Genomic DNA, 15,540 nt, shown 5'->3' on the forward strand with positions numbered 1-15,540 from the left:
TTTAGTCATACTCCTATTAAACAACTAATTAATGTCCAGGATCGCCAGGGAATACATTAGACATGCTGCCGTGGAAGAGGGGTTCCAGGGTGTCTGGAAACTATGGAGCCGACTTAATACGCGGATTTTTTTTTTTTTTCTTCTGTCAAAGCAATAAATGTAATAATAGATTTCAGGGCGAGCAAAGGCCGCGGCTGCTGTATTTATAGCCTCGCTCCCCCCTCCAGCCAGCTCGGTGACAACAGCTTTAAAAGCTCCGAGGTGCCCACGGAGCCTCTCCTCGGCGGACGGCAGAGGGGAGCGGCGGCGGGCCGGCCGGGACGCCAGAGCCAGGGCTGGGGGCTCCCCGGCGGGTCCCCCGCCTTGCTGAACGGCTCGAAAGGAGGGCCGGGGCTGTTCATGTCCCCGACAGGCGGAAAAGCTGTTTTCCTTAATGCTATCGCGGCTATCCGTTGACAAGCACCTGGCGCAGCCAGCGGTGCTCCCGAGGGCGGAGGGACCAGCAGGGCTTCTCCCCGGGTGACCCCAGGGCTCGGCCCGGACGAGCACCCCGGCTGCTTCCCGCTGCCGCCCCTGAGGGTTTTGCTCCGGGACGGGGTAAGAAAAACAAATATCCAACAGCAATAACAACAACAAAAAGGCAGAGCGTGTCTAGAAGTGGCTGAACGTGGAGCCGTGTTTCAGACATCCCCCAGTGTCTTGCACCGGCCGCCTGCGCGGGGGCACTGGCGGGAAAGGAGTTATCCTCGAAAGTCCGCGATGGGGCAATTCACGACCATTTACTTTCTTCATTCCCGGATTATGATCTCAGCCCTCGAAAGCATTCCCTCCTGTCTGCCCCCCCTACTCAGCCTCTCCTCCCACCTCCCTGAGCTCCTTATCTGACAGCAAACGAGTATGTAAATAGCTATAGCTGGCCATGTTTAACACACTCAAACATTATTGATTTGTTGGGCCGCTCGAATATTTTCTTCCTGTCCAGATCTGGTTTCCAAATTGCTCATTCAGGCGCCTGCTCCCGATGCTGCAATACAATAATTGTTAAAATTTTAAGCATTTCAAATGGACCCGTTGATTTGCATATAAATTAAAATAACTGTGTCTCACGTATTCCAGTGTTTTGTAATCATTTCGAAATTAGCGCTTAACCACTTGATCTAAAAGGATATATAAATGTCTGTTTTGAAGCACTAATGAATTACCTAATTAAAACTTCCCGAGGACGTCGGTCGTTAGGAAGATTGTTAAATTGGGGCGCGTTAGGGGTAAGGATGACGGTGCGAACCGTAGAGGAGCAGTCTCTGTTAGCACTGAGTAATCGAAGCTTCACGCAGCGATTTCCGTATTTATTTTCCCTTACTTTGATCCCTTACCCCTTCTCTATTAATTTTTTCACCTTTTTTTTCCCTTTATTTTTTTTCTTTTTCTTCTTTTTTCTTATTTGGGAAGGAAGGAATGAAGAAAGAGGAGGCGCAAACCTCGCCCGGTTTCCCCGAGCAGGCAGCTGGGTGCCCTCTCGGTTCTCCCCTTCCTTGCCGCTCTCTCTCGGCTGCTGGGAGCGGGAAGGCGAAGCCGTAGCCGGCGGGGCCCGTCCTGCCTAGTGGGGATGCGAACAGGGCTCTTACCTTCCTCAGGAGACTGGGGATAAAAATATAGCTCGTCCTAGGAGAGGCAGCGCAAAGGAATGTGAGAAGTTCAGGAAAAAAAAAAAAAAGGAAAAAAAAAGGAAAAAAAGAGAAAAAGGAAAAAAAAAGAAAAAAAAAAAAAAAGAAAGACCGGCGGTGCGAAAATCTGTAGCCTCGGGGGCTAGCCAGCAACCCCTTTCATTTCAAGCACTTATTGATTCTCTGTTGTCATCTTTGGCGACGCAGAAGGACACTTGAAAGAATTTCTGATGGGGCTCTGATCTGAGAAACGAGGTGACCTGACCGGGCTCTCACCAAATTCTTAATTACCACATCAACTGCCTTCAAAATTAAAAAAAGAAAAAAGAAAAAAGGGGGGGTGGGGGGGTGAGTTTAGTTAAAAAAAAAAAAGAAAAGGCGGGGGGGAATCTTTGACAGCAGAATTTGCTTATCCGAACTTTATTAACCACTCAAACTCTTCTTGTCTCCCTCTCCCACTGCTGTAACAGCAGCCTCGCATTCGCCCGTAGCCCCATCCTCTGCTTTCCGCAGCTCCCGGTCCACCGGCGCAGCGGCCCAGGAGCCCGCGGGAGCGGAACAGCCGCGGAGCGCTGCGGAGTGGCCGGCGGTGTGAGGCCGCGCTCCCACCCTTTGGCCATAGCCCCCTCATGCTTTCCCCCGGCCCGAGAGCAGGTCTGGGGAGCAGCCCTGGGAGGTGGGGAGGGGATCCTGGGAAGGGAGATGTAAAAAAAACATTCGGAATGAAGCGGGTTGAAGGGGAGCGAGGTCAGGACGAGGGGTGCGGGTGCCTGCGTGCGTGTGCGTGTTCGTGTTACACTCCGCCAGACGTGCAAAGTCTGAGACTTGTCTGCAGCCAGCTGTTTGAGTGTCATCAAAACTACATGTGTACGCTTTGAGCAGGGGAGCCAAAAGGAAAATTCAGACGAGGAAATCAACACTAAAACTTACTGTCGAAGGCACTGGAAGGCAGTGTTTGGTGCTGCTTGTACACAGACGTACAACGCTGACAGATGACAGCAGTGCTCTTGGCTGAAGAGAAATGCGCTGCCTTTGTCCCACATGGTGCACACACACATGCACATTCTTTCTTCTTCCTGCTCTGGCTGCCTTTTTTTTTCAGGACAAAGCAAACCATCCTTTAAGGGTTTCGTCTTCCCCCCCCTTTTTCTTTTTTTTTTTTGCTCCCCCCCCCCCCCCCCCCCCCCAAGCATGTTTGCTCTTTAATTTGTTGTCAGAAAGCTGAAGGACAGGATTAGCACCTATTTTGGCATCTCTGATTCTGTCCACCTTGCAGCAGCAGCCAGACCCAGGCTGCGAATGCTCAGCAGGCTTTTGCTTCACATTTTGTACCTGTTAGATTTGAAGGGGCATTGTCCATTCTGAGCAAATGCCAGTCTCACTACTTTATATCTCCAATCAAGCAGGGCTGACGACATTCCTGTTGTCTGTGCATGCCACCCCTTTCCCACTTCCAGTAGGCCAGCTGCTCAGCTATGTGCTCAGCTATGGCAACCAAGACTGTCTGGCTATACCAGTATCTTACATTCACTGTTGAGCCTCAGCTCCTCAAATTCTGGTTTGCAAGGTGGCAACACTTATCAATACGGATTAGACGGCCTAGCACTTGTTTTCAAGCCTCATTGTATGGCTTCAGTCATTTGTGACAGGACTTTTCAGCCCATAGCTTGCTCATATTCCGTGTCCGGCACACTATACTTAACATGTCTGTCTTCTCCCTATGTGCCTGATGCTTTGCAGTACTGTCACTGGACTTCCTTCTCATCAGTGTCATGTAGCAAAGGCTGTGAGTGAAAACACCCCTTGTTATCTTACAGGAGCTGGATTCAAACTTAGGGGATTTGGGTGCTTAGCAGAGAAACCCTAGAAGGGGTGCCACTTGGATGTTTTGTTTTTTTTTTATGTAGCTTTTTATGCTGCTTTGAAGACCTTTTTCAAAGCTTACGGAAACCAAGGGTTGCTGTGTGGCTGCTTGATTCATTTTCATCCATACTTGGTAAAATTAGAACTTATGGTAAGTGCCGCAGGTGTAGGCTGAAGGGGATGTCACATTTTTCAAACAACAGGTACAGCAACAACAGTGCTGCCAGTGTTGGAGTGTCACAGCCTCCCCACTGCTTTCATCTGGAAAAGCAGGCAGGTGTCACACGTCCTGTCCGGCACAGCGTGGAGGGACTCATCCCTCATGCTGTGAGTACTGGCAGTGTTTGTGCTCACCCTCTTCAGGGAGCCTCTGTCACGCTCATCAAGTGACTGCTTCTCCTGTGTCTCACTTGCTGTTGTTGCTGCCAGTCTGTCCTTCAAGCTTCAAAATATTCTGCTTAAGGTGTTCACATGTGATCTCCGGCCATGGCCTTTGAAGGTTTCTGAAGGAGGAGGAGGAGAAACCATGCCAGAATGACTCCATATTATCTGTATATTCTGGTTTTGTTACAAGAGTACCTCTTTTCTTATTTTGTTTGCTGGGCATGATTAATTGTGAAGGAGCTTATTGAAGAAGACAAGGTAAATGTTCACTGCTTATGGTTTGCTCTCCTCTCACTTATGGCTTCGTGGCCATCCAGCGCAATGATCTGTGATGGATCTGTTTCTGGGTTTGGTATCTTTGCTGAACTACACACTGCTGAAAAGGCAGATGCACACAGTAAGTATCCACCTCTGTCTGATCTCACATCATCCCTTATAGCAAACCATTTTATCTTTCTCCTTTCTTGGGCTGCCCCTGTCCCGGTGCAAGTCACCCGTGGCTGCAGTCCCTCATGATGCTTGCTCCCCTTTGCCATGGAGGCCCCAGAGCATATCTCCTACCCTGGGGCTGCTGGGGTTTTTGGTAAAAAGCTCTGGGAAGGGATCCTGGGTGTGCTTTGAAGTTTTGGGGTAAGATTTTGGGCACAGCAGTCAGGTTTTGGCATGTGGCAGGGTTGTCCCACTACTTGGCCCCTGGGGACAAGTGAAGTAGTCTGTGACTGGCCCTGGGCAGCAAATGGCTGCCTCAGGGGTAGCCACTCAGCAGCCCCACTGCCGTTGCTGTGCCTCCTCACCCATGGTTGGGACGTCTACAGAACACATTCAGGAGTGCAGGATATCACAAAACCTCATCCCTGCCATCAGTGTAGTGTGGAGGAGGGGAAAATCCTGCCTGGCCTAGTGAGGCCATACTCCTGTTCTGAAGGGACACCTGCCACTGCCTTCCCCTATGGTGGCAGGAGATGGGACATTGCCATCATCAAGACAGGTTTCAGTGCTGGCTGAAAGCAAGGGAAACGGAGCTTAAAAGCAGTCCAGCTGCTTAATTGGGACAGTTGGCTAACCCCTGTCGAAGTGAGGGGAGGCTCTGGCCCTGATGCCCCCACCCCATAGAAAGGCCTCATCACCTTGACGCCAGCCCCTTGGCAGTGCTCCCTCCACCCCGCAGCCACTGTCGGGCGGTCGAGAGTGCTGATCAGGCTGTGTCCCAGCACTCTGGAAAGGTTAAAGCATTAAGTGCCCTTTGGGGAAATCGCTCGAGGAAGGGCAAATGTGGCGGCACTTGGTGGTCATTCTCCACCTGGGAGTGTGGCCAAGCTCTCTTACTCACTGTAATACACCGTGTCAAAGAGCTGGCTCCTTATTAGACACTGCTTTTGAAAAGCATTTCGCATGAAAACGCAATGGTAAATTTTCTTCACCAGCTGAGGGCTGTTTTCCTGCTGTATTATATTTTTCCCCTTTCACTACTTTTATATGAAACTGTTCTGACATCCTCCATCAGAGAAAATGCTGAATGCTTTCAGAAAAATATTTCTTCTGATGGAATTTATGATGTGATCTGCTATTTAAATTTATGGTTGGCTTAATGTGGTAGGTTAGGTAAAATGGCTGTTGATGACATCGTGGCAATCACATAAAGCCAGACTTTCAGGCATGTTTGGACAGCTTACCTAAAAGTGTTTGAAAACAGAATGTGGGTATAATAAAATGCAGAATAGAGTTGGAAAGCTTGCCAGGTTAGAAAAACCCACACACAGTCCAAACCCTAAACTAAAAGACAAGTTTATAGATATGTTATAGGAATGTCTTAATTTCCCTCAGGCAGAAGAGGCACTGACTTTGAGGTCAGAATTGAAGACGAAAGGTGGGATATACTTGTGCTTCTTCTGGGGAATCATGATTAAAAAAAAGAAGTGGTCCGTGTATTCAAACCACTCCAGTAGAAAGAAAGAGGAGACCTTGCCTGCAGGTTTCTCTTCCACATTTCTTTCCTTTTGGGAACCTTGCTTTCCAGGAAAGCAGTGTGTCTGCTGGTTCTGCTGGTGTTGTACCACCCTAAGCTCAGGCACAGCTTAGTGCAGCAAGGAGCAGGCTCCTTTCCAGCTGCTTTTGCTGATGGTGTTGATATAATCTCATGGAGACCCTGAACCAGTTCTCCATTCAGCTGGGCCATCCCTGTTCCGTTGACCTTAACTAGCTATGCTCTGTGGACTATCACGGAATATGTGTTTATGAAGTCACTCACAGTGACTACAAGCATCAGTCTCACAACCAAACTCTTTCCACACCAGCATATCACACTTTTTCTGTTTGCTGTCTTCTGGTGTTACTTTGAAGGCTTTTTCCATCCTGAGCAAGGTTGACTGATGCCACTTTTTCTGAGGATAAGAGGCATGCTGCCTTCCTCTGTTCAGCATCACACTATTTAAACTAATATATTCCCCATGTACCCTTTGAGGGGGAGGAGGGGGGAAATGAGACCTTTTAATTTTGGCAGAAAAAGGTTGCTGGAGACAGAAAGAGACACTTCTGCAGCAGATTGTCTCTGCCTGCTACTGAGCAGCTATAGCTGATTTTGATTATTGCTTTCCCTCCTCATTTCTGAGTCCAAACATTTTCACACAGCCCATTTGTCTTTATTTTCCTTTTTGCTTCAGAGCATGGGGAACACAAGGGGCCATGAACACTTTGTGGTAACCACCTTGCCATGAAATGAAAGCCCAAATATAAGCAGGGAGGCTCAGACAACACTGAGTAATAAGAACAGCCAGGAAGTTATTTCTGCCTTCTCAGATTTTAAAAGCTACTGAACATACCTGTGATTATAAGTGAGCTGTAGGTCAACAGAAATGGCTGTTAGTGCTTTCATTATAATCTCAATTGTTGGGAGTTTACATAGCACAAACATTTGCTTTGTGGTGAAAGTACAGCATGTAAGTCTTTTGATCTGCAAGCAGTGGAAAAAAAACCCAACTTTTTTGCTTTGTTTTCATTCCTTCCAAACACACTTTACAAACTGGGTTACAGCAAGAGTGATCTGATGTTTGAGCTATAAAACATGGCATGAATATAGATGACATTGGCCACTCCCACTTTGCTTGTTTTGGGAGAAAACTCTTTTTAAAAGGCATGATAAGATCTCCTCTGAGTGTGCTCAGCAGCAGATTGCACTGTCTCTGCAAAGAGATGAGGAGCCTGAAATATGGGCTTTGCCTCATGTGTAGCCCTGCAATAAGCAATAGGCAGAGACACTCCCTCTGCTGCTCTGAGACCTGGGAGACAGAAGAGACTCAAAATACGGTGAGCGTGAAGATTTTGAGATTCTTCAGTTCACACAGGGCAAGTGAGCAAGAAAATATCTCAAGCTGCTTTTCTTTCTTCTTTTTTTTTTTTTTATTTCGGTTAAAAGAGCTCCTCTTCTCCCACAGAAAAGAAAGGCAGCCCACTTGTGGCTTCTCCAGGCCTTCCCAAAGAAATCAGCAATGAAATGCTGAACAGCTGGGCTCCTTCTTGACACTTCACAGACAGGGGGTGAGAGAAAAAGGTTTCCAGATACTAAAGCAGGAGCCACAGCTGCTGCTATGGCAGAAGTTTTCCTGGGAACAAGCAGGTAGGGAGCTCTGTAGTGCCTGGTCTGACTGAAATAGCAGCAGTGGGTACAGAAAGGGGTGGGATGGGCGGTAGCATCACTGCCTGTCAAACTCTGTCCCTGTCTGGTACCTGTAAAGGCCAGGCAACATTGACTCATGTACAGCAGAGGCTGTGGCTGCTCAGTCTGTATCAAATGACAGGCTGTTTCTTTAGAAAACCTGTCTGTGGGTTTCCCTAATCTATTGAAGCACAATGAAACACAACAAGTTCCACTTTTGGGCTGTTTGTCACGCCTGCTGAGCTATGGTACAAACAGTAAGTAATCCTGTATTTGCAGATGATACGATAATACAAAAGGAAGGCATCATTAGGTCATTTAGGCATTCCTTAAGGTTTTTTTGTGCTTGACTTGGAAGGATGAACTACAGAGTTCATTATAATCTTCCTATCCCAGCACCCTCCCAGAAGACTGACTTGTTTCTCAAGGTCTTGCACAGATTTTTGGTCTTGCATATTTACTCCAGGTTTCCATTCTGGGGATGCTTACACGCAGTTTATGTGAGGATTAGAATTTAGCCTTATGCATTTTTCCTGGAGATACAGAAAACTCATCCTGGTGCAGAGCCTCATCTTCCCCCAAATGCTGGGTATTAGTGAAAGATCGCAGGTATTCTGAAACTTCTCAACCTTAGAGTTTTTTTTTGTTTTGTTTTTCTTTAAACACATAATTTTTTAAGATAGAAAAACTATTTTGCCTTTCTCTTCTGATAAATCACTGATTATCAAACGGTGACTTTTTTTACTCAGAACACTTCTTCAACACCAAAAAGTGCTGCCTGCACAGTTAAAAATTAGCATTCTTATAGGCAACCAAAAATACTAGTCTTATGACAAGCAGCATGAGGGAACTGTGAGTACAAGAGGAAAACACATCCAGTAGTAATCAACAGCACTATTTCCATAACTCCTAACACCTGTTAACTGCAGTCAGGTGTTGGCACTTTAAATACCAGCTCTGAAAGGACTATTTTTGTTGGGGTTGAGGGTCTGTTCATCTTAGGAAGCTGAAGGTTTAGGCAGGCTTTGTTTCATTCTAAAAATCTATGGTAAAGGAAGAGGTTTTTTATTTCTAATAGTTTATTTTGTTTCAGTTTTTTCCCTTTCTTACCTCTGAGGGTGGCACGAGTGTGCACACATATGGGTGTGTGTATGTATGTTTACCATAAAATTCTGATATTCCTGCTCTTTTGATGAATTTGATGTTTGCTGGAATTTTTTTCTTTTCCACTGAGGTAATGTTTAGTTTCTCACACTTCTTAATAATCTTTCATAATGAATCAGAATTAGTCTGTAAGTTTATATCTAGAAAAGAGCTTTAAAGCTAAGTAACCGAGTTCAAGAAGATATGCTGTGGATACCTTAGAATTTATGTCTTAGCCTATTTCTCTGGCTCTTGGGTGGTTTTATTGTGTGGGTGGTCAAGTTAGTTCATGTCTTCTAGCAGTTGTCTTGTACAAGCTAGATGAGACCAGATTATCTGTTGTTGAGATACTGTGTCTTCTGACTTGGCTAATGTGACAAAATGGATGTTAGGAAGAACCCATGCGCTTGAAGAGTGGACTGGGCTGCCCTACCCTATGGTCAAGAGGGTTTTACCTATGGGTGATGTGGTAGGCAAACATCTGTGGACTGTTCTTGGCTAACAGTATTACTTCTGCGCATGAAACTTCTGCTTTTCCACAGTCTCATGAGCTCCCTTGGTCCTAGATTTGGCAATTTCTGTGTATATCTGAGATGCTGAGTTTCCTGTTTTGTGCTATCATTTCATTACTCTCTAGGGGGCATAAAGTTTTTTGAGGAAGGTGGTACCTTGGTTCTTTAGGGAATTTATGTTTCTGCTTTGTGGGAGAGCAGTCCTTTGTTGTCCCTGTTTCCTTTATTTTTGTGCAAGAGGGGAAGGCAAGCTAGGTTGTGCCCCCACTCCTGGTTTTATTATTAAGGTCTCTGATAATGTAAGGAGTGCATCCAGATTGCTAAATTTCTGACTTGATAGTGTTAATACTTTGAATATACATAAACGAGTACACAAGAGAATTGTGCTCTATTCTTAAACCAAGTAATTTAAAAAATAATTTGCTTTAATCTTTCTTATAGTACCCCTATCTTAAATATGTAAAACTTCACTGGCCTCTTCTTAGAGGTTAGGTAGTCCTAGTTTTAGCAGGACATAGGAGGTGGTGGTTTTGGGCAAAGGCAATGTGACTTCTAGTGTGTTAGAGAATTTTAATCTTATATTAGCAGGCTAGCATTTAAGTGATCTTCAGCAAAGCTTGGAGTTCTAAACCACTGAGCTGTTACATTGTAGGCATATTATCAAATAACTTCAGTTCCAAGCATTTTACAAATGTGGTGTTCTGTTTTTTTTTTTTTTTGAGACTAATGTATGTCTGTGTGCTGTTGCTGAATTAAAGAAACTGGGCTAATTCAACACATGCTGTTTGAAAATGAATTACTTGTTTTGTTTTGTGAGTAGCTTATAATACCAATTGGGTATCTGGAGGCTGCTGCATCTCTGATGGGGGTTTGCTAAACGTACCTGTAATGCAGATATTAAAACATATCTTTTAGTTCTGTAAACAGTCTGACCTGAGGGGAAGGAGGGAAATGTAATAATAAGAATACATTTAGATGTGTCAAAATTAGTGCTTAGCTTCTGGCAGTGATCTTGCTGATACAATCTGTAAATGCACTAAGTGCTTAGTGCTCTCATTGGTGTCAATGGAATAAAGGTGCTGTGGAGTGGCACAACTGTAAAATTTACTCTTCTTAATCAGATGATTATGATACTTTTACTTTGTCAACCTAGCTGAACTTTACATGTGAAAGTGTATCTGCAAAATAGAAATACCAATTTATTTTTTTATAGACTGCAGCTGTGAACTTTCTAACTGGAGAAGAATGCAGTTGATTTGGAGGCAAAATGCAAGACTAATTAAAATATAGACTCGTGTTTTTCTACACACCCCTCCCTCTCACCACCCCACCCCCCTTTCTGCACCCAGTTACCTTTTGTCCTAGTCTATATAACTGATATTGGGAAGATTCAATGAGGATTTTCCCGTTTCTGTTTATATTTGTGACCCAGCAGCATACTGGCTTCTCCATAGCTGTCTGAAATCTTGGATAGTTTCTGGTGTACCAAGGCTATTTTAAGACTGAAAGATTAAGATGCTTTGGTTCACGTGAGAATAGAAGCTGTCAAGTGTTCATCAGAGTCGGGATACTTTCACCTCCCTAACTGAAGGCTGCCATATACTTTCAGCATGTTCTTGTCTGTCTGAAAAAGTTCACAGCTGGTTAGTTGAATGACACGGAAGGGCTTTCCTCTTTCCTTATGCAGATGGTGCTAACTAGTGACTTAGCAGTGGGGGAGAATAAGAATGATGAGATGCAAAGAGGAGCAAAATCTTAACTGAAGCCCCCAAAATGCCATGTTTGGAGGCTTCTGTAAGTTGTGATTCAAAACTGGAAAGACTGTTTTCTTTCCGGAAGCAAAATTCTTTTAGGTATCAAATTAAGAATATGGCAGTGAAATGGCTCCTTGCTCCATTCCCATAGTGTTTAAGTATTTGATTCGACACAGTTGTAGAAGTAGCTTTTCTTTGGATATTGCTTTTTGCTCCTCCTGAAAGACAAACTTTTTTGTACTGGCTCAAAGAGAATGCCTAAAATTGCTAGTTGCCTTTGAAAAGCCTTCTTTTTTTTTTTTTTTTTTTCAGGTAATACAGACACATTCTCGCTGAGTGAGTACTGTCTGTCGTTTTACAAGTGCATTTTTAAATTATGATTTCTTTCTAGTGGATGCTTAGTTTCTTGGCCAGGACAAAGGTTTGTTTCCTTTTGTTGTTAGTTCTGTGTCATCACAGAGAGTAGACTAACTTTATTTTGAGTTTGTCTTCCTTATTTTATTTTTTTCTTAGACATATTGAGCTGAATAGCTGAACATAACAAATTATTCTATATGCTTTAGTTTCAAGTTTTTCATGTAGAATCCAAGTTCTAGCATCAGGATTCAATTAAATGATAGTTTGATTTGACTGAAAAATTAATGGTCCAGAACAGAAACCTCGTAGTATTTTTTTGAAGTTCCTCTGTTCAATACTCCTGTTTCCAATAAAAATCTGGACTCGGCCCAGCAACATAAAGCTTCGTGTTCTCTCATCAGCTAGACATACATAACGATCAAATTTAACAGTGATTGTTTGCTTATTGCTCCTTTTGGCTACATAGGTATCATTCTGCATTCATAAAACTAATTCCCTGGCTATAAGTGGCACTATACTAACTGGCTGTGAAAAGGTTCTTGCTACTGTCTGTTGCCCTTTTCAGGAAATAATGATTTGCCAAGTACAAATCATATTCTATAATTATATGTCATCTTCAATGACAGCTTGAACATTCAGCTCCTGTTTACGCTTGAGTTGGACATATTGATTTTTCATTTTAATGATAAACAGATTGGCATGTAATACATTTGATCATACATCTGCTTAAAATGTGTTAAGATCACTGAATGAGAAAAAAGCTTGCAATGTAGGCTAGTGGAGGCACTCAGGCCAAACGTAAAATGAGGATGCATGCTACTCTGGGTGATTCATGCCAAAAGAGAGTGCAGTTCCTTTAATCTGGTACCCTTACAGGCATATTTATAATTTACTTTTCTGGTTTGTCTTTTGGCCAGAAGAGACTTTGCAGTTGAGAATACTGAGAATATTAAAAAAATAAAATTACTGTGGCTTTACTTGAAAAGTGTTTTTGATTTTGAATTTTGATTTATTTTCATAGTCAGAATTGACTGCAAGGTAAAATAGAAATTGACCAAATGGTGCAGTTTAACCTCTTACTATCTGTGCATTCACTTCTAAATGGTTTTCTTTTTGAGGGGTTTTCTATGCAGCTGTATAACTTTAACATGTTAGGGGAATGTATACTCTACTGACTATATTAAAAATATCTTCTACAAAACTTGCTTTTGGATAAAGATGAAGGCTTCCAGGAATAAGCAAATTTTGCTGATGGTTATGATCAGCAAAGAGTTGTGCTTAAACCCGTAAGATTTCTTTTGAGCGCAAGTAGATACCTTAAAAGAAATCAGAGTATTTAAAATATTGATGTAAATACTTGCTTCCAAGTGCAGTATTTTTATCAGGTAGCAGGTTCAGAATAAAGATATGTAGAAATGTGTATACACATACATATATTCACATTGTGTGTGTGTGTACAGTCAAAAGCAAAAGACTTGTTAGTGTTCTGAATGCTTTAGATAGAGCAGTTTTAACCAGAAAATTGACTGTCATCCTTTGACCAAAAAAGCCCAGAGAAAACTCACCCAAACCTATGGTGGAATCAATTGAGAATTTAGCAAGCATCTCAAGTAGAAAAAATACTGGAAGAATGCGTATTTACAATAAAGACCGTATGCTCTCTGCTTTGTAGTTTGTAAAACATGGAATTGAATGCATCAGGTAATTGAGACTTGTACTTCTGTGCTTCATGTCACAGAACATCTTGAGGTCCTGCTCAGTCAATGAGGCCATTGCACATACTCTGTCCTGAAGTATCTTTGTCCATGTTGATTTTTTTTTAAGGCTAGTTTTCCTTCCAGACTTCCTTAATTTGACACTTGAAGACAAGTGGTTCATAGCCCTGTACTGCAGAAGAATGTATTTTTATTGTTTTAATAATGCACAGTTTCAGAGCAGCAACAGTTATTTTGCTGCTCAAAGTGGGGTGAACCCTGAATACCTGGTCACCCTGCTACCCCCAGCAGAGTCTGTCTTTAGCAGGCCTTTCATAGGCTGACCTTGGTGTGTGTTCAAATTTGGTCTTCAATGTGATGCAACGATTGCGCTGCAAAGTCCAGGGGCACCAGATTTCTGGTGTTTATTCCCGTAGGACTCCATGCTCTTTCCTTTGTGTCTTACTAATTCTTTACTCTTTGTTTTTCCTTCATGTTCTCTTTGATCTCACTCTTATTTTCAGGATGCTACTTTTATAAATACAGCTGTATTTGGTCATGCAAAGGATACATCCATGGTCAGGTTCTGTGGCCTTTGAGCATGGCTTGTCATGTATCACTGTATCACATGTATCATGTATCATGTATCTTCCTGTATCACTGAAAATATACAGAATTTAAGACTCCACAGTGTCAGTATGCTCCTGTGGTCCATTCAGCTGCTACTGTGCAGAGCCTGGGAAGTGTGGTATCTGTGTTTGACTTAAAAAAAATGATAATACATTTGTAAATTGAGTATTGATTAGATGAGGTCAATTAATAGCGAAGATGTAGAGAATGTAAAGAAATTTAGAGGCCAACGGAAAGGCATTTTTTTCCATTCAAGTGCGAGCTTTGCACATTAAGAAAACCCAAACAAAATCCCAGCTGCTGAAGAGAAATAAGAAGCAAGGAGCTAGCTGCTAGCAAAACTTGATTATATCTTTCCCCTAGCCAAAGTTTAGTACAGCAGTACATCCAGGACACGAACCCTTGTTCTGTGGGTGAGACTCCTGTAGTAGTCACGTGGGGAAAGCTGTATAAAAACAGTTGGCTCTCCAGATGATTGTACCATAGAGTTAATTGCTAATGTTTGCTTTTGTTCTTGACCCTCTGGTCAGAAGTTGGCAGGTCCAATTCAAGAAGCCTTTTAACTGTAAGCTCTTGTTTTGTGTGTGTGACAGTAGGACTTGTCATGGTTGGTGCAGGGGAAAAATTTACCTAACTGAAAAGCAATTTCCCCCCCTCATCTTCTGCTTCTGGAGTCCCTTGTCCCCACTTCTTTCAAAATAGTGTTTTAAAGCACAGTTCTGTGGTGCTCAAACATTAGGGTGAACATTTTTCTCTCTAACCCTCACAGCAGGCTACCGTTAAGCACTTTTTACTGCTGCTTGTGTGGAATGTGCGTGGAGTCCCAGAGGGGTCTGTACTCCAAACAAGGGGTGGGTGGGAGGGAGGAGTTCGTCCTTAGGATCCCACACCTCAGTTTGCTGTGCCTAACTGCACCAATATATGGGCACAGAAGATAAAGCTAGGAAATAATGTACGTTTTCAGAGTACGTTATCAAGAAGATTTTAGTAGGCAAACTGTATTTCCTCTATGTAAATATGAGAAATAGTTGTCGCTCTCTGTAAAACTTGTTATATGGAAACTTGTTATATTGTTTTATAGGTTGTCTAATGATGTACCTTTATAGATGGCACTGATGAGAATGTGGCTCTTGCTATCATCGCCTAGTATGCTAGAACCTGCATCTCCGCTGGGGTCTCTGTGTGTTACTGGGGTATCTCTACTCATGCTTTCTATATTATAAATGTGACCTTTTTTTATTAGCCTAGGAGACACTCATGTAATCTTTTCATCATTAGTTTCAGTTAACATATGGATGCAAACCCGCTGTTGCTTTCAAGATACAGTGGTGGTATGTTGTCTCTCCCAAGGAAACATGCTTTTCCTGTCAGTCAGGCAGCTGAGCTGGGGGGGGGGTGGTAGTGTATAAAATAGACAAGCTTTCAGGAATGCAGGAGTTCCTTCATTCTTGACCATATACAATACACAATTATAACAGATCCTCTAGGCACACAGGGTCTGTTACAATACACTTTTACAGCAGTGATGTTGGCTTTTTCATTCAAAATATGAATTTAAGCATATCAAATAAGAGACGGTATCTTAAATTAGTTGTTAGTAAAATATATGTCAACTTGTCTCAGTTTTCTCATTAGTGAAATATGTGATAAACTACGGGAGACATAGGCCCTGTGGCATTATTTATGTTGACTAATACACTGAAATAGTGTGATGATGAAAGAGACCTGGGAGAGGAAAAGGGAAAGCAGAACTTAGAAGCTATCTACTGAAATGAATAGAATCTTGACTGCCCACTAGCTTTTAATTTGTTATGAAGTGCAGAAGAGGCATTTTGATTTTAGTAATAAAATATTTTGATTATATTAGTAAAAATAATAATAAACCTC

Source organism: Pezoporus flaviventris, unplaced genomic scaffold, assembly GCF_033815535.1.
Source record: "Pezoporus flaviventris isolate CSIRO_AGI_PZ_B2104156 unplaced genomic scaffold, CSIRO_AGI_Pfla_v1 ptg000002l, whole genome shotgun sequence".
NCBI classification, from domain to species: domain Eukaryota; kingdom Metazoa; phylum Chordata; class Aves; order Psittaciformes; family Psittacidae; genus Pezoporus; species Pezoporus flaviventris.